Here is an 8,090-nt window from a genome sequence, read left to right on the forward strand (position 1 = left end):
ATTGCAAATTCTCTGAGCAATCTGCTAGCTGCTAACACGGCATTTGTATTTGACACAGAGTGTCTGCAAGCATTTGAAACCCTGAAAGCTAAGCTGGTCACAGCACCAGTCATCTCTGCACCAGACTGGACATTACCATTTGAACTAATGTGTGATGCCAGTGACCATGCCATTGGTGCAGTGTTAGGACAGAGGCATAACAAGCTTCTGCACGTCATTTACTATGCTAGCCGTGTTTTAAATGATGCACAGAAGAATTACACAACCACAGAAAAAGAGTTAACTGCAGTGGTTTATGCCATTGACAAGTTTAGATCCTATTTAGTAGGTTCAAAAGTGATTGTGTATACTGACCATGCTGCTCTTAAATACCTACTCACAAAGCAGGATTCAAAACCCAGGCTCATAAAATGGATGTTGCTTCTGTAAGAGTTTGATATAGAAATAAGAGACAGAAAAGGGACAGAGAACCAGGTAGCTGATCACCTGTCCCGGATAGAACTAGTAGCAGGGGCGTCCCACCTTCCTACTGAGATCTCTGAAACCTTTCCAGATGAGCAACTCTTCGCCATTCAGGAAGCACCATGGGTTGCAGACAGGAAAGGGAAGAAGCATGGAAGGATTCTCTCAATACAGAGTCAAATAAGACCCCCACATTCAAACTCTAAGTTTGGTGTTAAGAGGCCATCATCATGCTCTGAGTATTTGTGAGGCTCTATGAGAGCCCACTGTCAAGCTACCGACATTAAAGAAGCGCTAGTTGGGAGGCAACCCAATTTTACTTATCTATGCTAATTTCTATCTTCCATTGTTAATTTATGTTTTCTGTAGGTTGATGATCATGTGAAGTCACAAAAACAATAGAAAAAGCAAAAACAGAATGAAAAATAGCACACCCTGGAGGAGAAACTTGCTGGCGTTTAAACGCCAGTGAGGGTAGCAGAATGGGCATTAAACGCCCAGTCTGGCACCATTCTGGGCGTTTAACGCTAGAAATGGGTACCAGACTGGCGTTTAATGCCAGAAAAGGGCAAGAAGTTGGCGTTAAACGCCAGAAATGGGCAGCAGCCTGGCGTTTAACGCCAGGATTGGCAGAAAAGGGCGTTTTGCACGCCACTTGGTGCAGGAATGAGAAATCCTTGACACCTCAGGATCTGTGGACCCCACAGGATCCCCACCTACCCCACCTCTCTCTCTCTTCTTCACCCATTCACCAATCACCTCAATACCTCTTCTCCAAAAACCCCGCACCTATCAAATCCCACCATTCTCTTCACCACTCACATCCATCCTTCATAAAACCCCACCTACCTCACCATTCGAATTCGAACCACTTTTCCCTCCCAAAACCCACCCATAATTACCAAACCATAAACCCTTCTTCACCCCCTCATTTTCATACTTCATCCATGCTACTTCTCCTCCTTGGCCGAAACACCAACCCACCTCCATCTCCTCCATTTCTTCTTCTTCTACTCTTTTCTCTCTTCTTTTGCTCGAGGACGAGCAAATCTTCTAAGTTTGATGTGGTAAAAGCATTGCTTTTTGTTCTTCCATAACCATTTATGGCACCTAAGGCCGGAGAAACCTCTAGGAAGAGGAAAGAGAAGGCAGTGGACTCCAACTCAGAGTCATGAGAGAGGAGCAACAAAGGCAAGGAAGAGACACTGAGGAGCTCAAACACTCCATAAGATCTTCAAGAGGGAGAACAAGCCGCCATCACTAAGGTGGACCCGTTCCTTAATTTCCTTGTTCTTTATTTTCTGTTTTTCGAATTTTTATGCTTTATGTTTATTTATGTTTGTGTCTTTATTACATGATCCTTAAAGCAATGAAAATGAATCCATCACCTTTCTTAAATGAAAAATGTTTTTAATTGAAAAAGAAAAAGAAATACATGAATTTCGAATTTTAAAACAGTTTAATTATTTTGATGTGGTGGCAATACTCTTGTTTTCTGAATGAATGCTTGAACAGTGCATATTTTTGAATTTGATTGTTTATGAATGTTAAAATTGTTGGCTCTTGAAAGAATGATAGAAAAAGGAGAAATGTTATTTGATAATCTAAAAAATCATAAAATTGATTCTTGAAGCAAGAAAAAGTAGCAAAAAGCTTGCAGAAAAAAAAAGAAGAAAAAAAAAGAAGCGAAAAAAAATAATAATAATAAAAGAAAGAGAAAGAAAAATAAAAGCAAGCAGAAAAAGCCAATACCCCTTTAAACCAAAAGGCAAGGGTGATAAAAAAGATCCAAGGCTTTGAGCATCAGTGGATAGGAGGGCCCACAGGAATAAAATCCTGGCCTAAGCGGCTAAACCAAGCTGTCCCTAACCATGTGCTTGTGGCATGAAGGTGTCAAGTGAAAACTTGAGACTGAGCGGTTAAAGTCGTGGTCCAAAGCAAAAAGAGTGTGCTTAAGAGCTCTGGACACTTCTAATTGGGGACTCTAGCAAAGCTGAGTCACAATCTGAAAAGGTTCACCCAGTTATGTGTCTGTGGCATTTATGTATCCAGTGGTAATACTGGAAAACAAAATGCTTAGGGTCACGGCCAAGACTCATAAAGTAGCTGTGTTCAAGAATCAACATACTTAACTAGGAGAATCAATAACACTATCTGGATTCTGAGTTCCTATAGAAGCCAATCATTCTGAACTTCAAAGGATAAAGTGAGATGCAAAAACTGTTCAAAAGCAAAAAGCCAAAAGCCCCGCTCATCTAATTAATACTAATCTTCATAGATGTTTTTGGAATTCATTGTATATTCTCTTCTTTTTATCCTATTTGATTTTCAGTTGCTTGGGGACAAGCAACAATTTAATTTTGGTGTTGTGATGAGCGGATAATTTATACGCTTTTTGGCACTGTTTTTAGTATGTTTTTAGTATATTTTAATTAGTTTTTATTATATTTTTAATAGTTTTTATTTAAAATTCACTTTTCTGGACTTTACTATGAGTTTTTGTATTTTTCTATGATTTCAGGTATTTTCTGGCTGAAATTGAGGGACCTGAGCAAAAATCTGATTCAGAGGCTGAAATAGGACTGCAGATGCTGTTGGATTCTGACCTTCCTGCACTCAAAGTGGATTTTCTGGAGCTACAGAAGCCTAATTGGCGCGCTCTTAATTGCGTTGGAAAGTAGACATCCTGGGCTTTTTAGCAATATATAATAGTCCATACTTTTCCGGAGATTTGATGGCCCAAATAGGCATTCCAAGTCAGCTCAAGAATTCTAGCGTTTAACGCCAGAAGTGGCATAAAAACTGGAGTTAAACGCCCAAACTAGCACAAAAGCTGGCGTTTAACTCCAAGAAAAGTCTCTACACATGAAAGCTTCAATGCTCAGCCCAAGCACACACCAAGTGGGTCCCGGAAGTGGATTTTTACACTAAACACCCTAGCTTACTCATTTTCTGTAACCCTAGGTCACTAGTTTACTATAAAAACTACTTTTAGTGATTCATCTGGTACCTCATGACACTTTACACGTTTCATATTGTATTCTCTACGGCATGAGTCTCTAAACCCCATTGTTGGGGGGTGAGGAGCTCTGCTGTTCTTCATGAATTAATGCAATTACTACTATTTTCCATTCTATCACGCTTGCTTCTATTCTAAGATATTCATTCGCACTTCAACCTGATGAATGTGATGATCCGTGACACTCATCATCATTCTCACATATGAACGTGTGCCTGACAACCACCTCCGTTCTATCTTAGATTGAATGCATATCTCTTAGCCTCATGATTCAGATCAGAGTCTTTGTGGTATAAGCTAAAATTATTGGCGGCCATTCCTGAGATCCGGAACGTCTAAACCTTGTCTGTGGTATTCTGAGTAGGATCTGGGAAGGGATGACTGTGACGAGCTTCAAACTCGCGAGTGTTGGGCGTAGTGACAGACGCAAAAGGATCAATGGATCCTATTCCGACATGATCGAGAACCGACAGATGATTAGCCGTGCGGTGACAGCGCATTTGGAACGTTTTCACTGAGATGACGGGAAGTAGCCATTGACAACGGTGATGCCCAACATAAAGCTTGCCATGGAAGGAGCCTTGCGTGCATGAAGAAGAAGATAGTAGGAAAGTAGAGATTCAGAAGACAAAGCATCTCCAAAGCCTCAACATGTTCTTCATTACTGCATAACACGTATTTATTTCATGTTCTTTTACTTTTTACAATTAAATCTGAGAATTATTGATATCCTGACTAAGAGTTACAAGATAACCATAGCTTGCTTCAAGCCGACAATCTCCGTGGGATCGACCCTTACTCACGTAAGGTATTACTTGGACGACCCAGTGCACTTGCTGGTTAGTTGCGCGGAGTTGCAAAAGTGTGACTGTAATTTTGTGCACCAACTACAAACATGGTAATTGTGTAGAATTAATCCCAATTAGTCAATTCTAACATCGAGAATTAGTCAAAAGGGCATAATTGGTTCCAATCCACAAGTCCTAGCCAACTCTATTAATGGAAGGCTTAGAGTTAGTGGGAACCAAATTAATTAACAATTCTCATACAATGTGGAATGAACATCCACCACTCAAGTTCACCCAAACATCCAATTTCCCAACCAAGTGTATGAAAAACTAGGCAAAAACCCAACCAAGTATTTTATCAAACACTTGGTGGGCATGAAAATAAAGAATGGTAAAATAACAAGAAATAATAATCCTATAACTACCAAACAAGGAAAGTAAGAATAACAACTCAATTAAACACTAAAGGAACATAAAACATAAATTGGCATTAATTGAAATTAAAATTAACAAAGAGTACAAATACATAAAAGTAGCAAAATTGAGAAAATGACAAGATAAACTAAGAAAATTAAGACAATAGAACAAGGAAAGGTAGAAGAAACTAGATGAAAACAAGAATTAAAAAGAGAAATTGCAATGAAATTAAACTAAGGAACCCTATCTCTAGAGAGAAGGGGGAGCTTCTCTCTCTAGAAAATGACCTACATGATGCTAAACTAACCCTAATTGCTCCCCCCTTTCACATGGAAAGAGGCCCTCTTTGATATAGCACTTAATCAGCTTCAGAAAGTCCAAAACTAGGCTCTGGAGGCCTAGAAATCGCCCCTAGCGATTTGCAATAAATGAGTCACGCGCTGAGACTTGTGCGTATGCACAGATGTGTGCATACGCACACATGCTAATTTTCCTCCTGTGCGTGGGTACAGACCTGTGCATGGGCACAAGTGCTGATTTTGACCCTTGTGCGTGGGCACAGAACTTGTATATAGGCACAGGCTGAAATGCTTTTCTCCTTTGATTTCTTCATGTTTTCTCCAAATTCCATGCTTTTCTTCCACTCTGATCAAGCCATTCCAACCTATTACACCTGAAATCACTCATCAAAACCATCAAGACATCGAATGGGATAAAAGTGGGATAAAAGTGATTACATTAAGCACCAAATAGCATGTTTTCACAATTATGCTGAATTTAGGGAGAGAACACAAAAGTATGCTATTTTGATTAATAAATGTGGGTTTATATGATGAAATCTACTCAAATCAATCCAAAATTTATCATCAAATATGGATTCATTAATTTCTCCACACTTAAACAATGGCATGTTGATAAACCACTATTTTATGGTTTATCTTGTGCTAAATTGGGTGGTTTTTATCAATTCTTTGCTCACTTATTCATATAATTTGCATGATTTTACAGATCCTTCCTAATTCTGTGATATAGTTGAAAACATGTTTCCTAAGCCTTTAAACTGTCAATTTTAACTACCCTTTAGTACCATTCGATGTCGTGATCTGTGTGTTAAGTGTTTTCAGGCTTTACAGGGCAGGAATGGCTTAGAGGGTGGAAAGGACACATGCAAAAGTGGAAAGAACACAAGAAAATAAAGTTTTGAGAAGCTAGCAGCGATGCGTACGCGCGGGCGACGCATACGCATACTAGCGCAGAAGACAAGCGACGCGTATGCATGACTGACGTGCACGCATGACAAGGAATTTTGCCAAGCGACGCGTACGCGTGACATGCGCCACATGCAGAAATTGCAGAAAGCGCTGGGAGCGATTTCTGGGCTCCTTTTTGGCCCAATTCCAAGCCCGAGAGTGGGAGAATCATTCATTCATGGATTCATACAACATTCATTCACATAATTTTAGTTTTTAGATGTAGATTTCTAGAGAGAGAGAGGCTCTCTCCTCTCTCTAGGTTTTAGGATTCTTAGGTTTAGCTATTTTCAATTTTAGATTTCTACTTTACTTTAATTTAGTTTTTCTTCTACTCTTATTTAGTCTAGCACTTTAGTTTACTTATTTCTCTTGTTGATTTGTTTATTTTCCCAATTTAGTTTATGAACTCCATGTTAAATTTGATTTTCTATTTAATGCAATTTGAGGTATTTTATATTTATGATTGCTTTCTTCAATTTATGTTATTGATGCTTTCAATTGGTTGTTTGGATTTTATTATCTCTTGTTGCTTTCCTATGCTTTTATGTTGTGCCTTCCAAGTGTTTGATAAAATGCTTGGGAGAGTTTTAAGTTATATTTTTATATTCTTGGCTTTGGTTGAGTAATTGGAGTCTCTTGAGTTATCAAACTCCTTTGTTGATTAATAATTGAATGTTGCTAGTTGATTTGAATCCCTCTAATGCTAGTCTTTCCTTAGGAGTTGACTAGGATTTGAGGAATCAAATTGATTCATCCACTTGACTTTGCTTCATAGTTAGAGGTTAACTAAGTGGGAGCAATGGACAATTGATGTCATAATTGATAAGGATAGCTATGATAGGACTTCTAATTCTCATACCTTGCCAAGAGCTTTCTTAATTATTAGTTTATTTTCTTATCATTTATATTCCTTGTTCAACCTTTCAAAATCCCAAAAAGATACAATCTCATAACCAATTATAAGTAACACACCTCCCTGCAATTCCTTGAGAGACGACCGGAGGTTTAAGTACTACGGTTATTTTTATTGGGTTTGCTTCAGTGACAACCAAATTTTTGTATGAAAGGATTCTTGTTGGTTTAAAAACTATACTAGCAATGAGAATCTATTGTGAATTCTTTACTAGCAAAAATTCGTTCAACACATGTCCTCATGCTAATCACAATCAAAGGAGAATGATCAAAGGGTAAGCAATTTATTCAAATGCAACTACTTATATGCATGGAACTATGCTAAATGCCAACTACCTATATCTATAATATGGTTCCTACGGCGTTTGGCAAAAACAAACAATAGAATCTCAATCAATCCAAAGTAAAAACTTAGGGCTAAAACAAGGGATTAGTGCAATATGATCCATATATATATATATATATATATATATATATATATATGCAAGCTAAGATATATACAAGCAAACTAAGCAAAATGCAATATAATGAAATATCAACAAATATTCACAAGAAAGCATAACAACTAAAAACTAAAGAATAATGCAAAGTGTTGAGAAAGAGAAAGTTACGCCCCAAAAATTGCGGATCCTCCCCCACACTTAAACATTGCACGGTCCTCTGTGCATGCACACAATCCGGGGGATGAAGAAATATGAGGCTCCACCTTCAGCTGGTAGGCACCGGAGCTCAGGTTGCTGTAGAAAACCAATAAACAAGAATTGAGGAGAAAGTCATAGCCATGTGGTATGATAAAAGACAATGTGCATATTCTAAGTGTGCACGGTTTAGAACATAACACATTGGCCGGGTAAAAATAGAAACCACATAAGCACAAAATATAGCATGTGTTCCTCAATTAAGTAGCCAAGGTTGCAAGTAAACATTAAGCAAAACTTAAGGCACATGCAACCCTAGGTAACTGATGGGTGAAAATTAGATTTCCACACAAACTCACCGGCAAGTGTACCGGGTCACATCAAGTAGTAATAACTCACAAGAGTGAGGTCGATCCCACAAGATTGATGGATCAAGCAACTTTAGTGAGTGATTAGTTTAGTCAAGCTAACATTGGTGAATTGGATGAAATTGAAGCAACAGAATGTAAATTGCAGAAAATAGAAAGTGCAGAATGTAAATGGCAGTGAAGCTTAAATGACAAGGGAAGTAAATCGCAGCAGATCTAACTTGCAAGAAATA

The sequence above is a fragment of the Arachis hypogaea genome, chromosome 20 (assembly GCF_003086295.3).
Source record: "Arachis hypogaea cultivar Tifrunner chromosome 20, arahy.Tifrunner.gnm2.J5K5, whole genome shotgun sequence".
Taxonomy (NCBI): domain Eukaryota; kingdom Viridiplantae; phylum Streptophyta; class Magnoliopsida; order Fabales; family Fabaceae; genus Arachis; species Arachis hypogaea.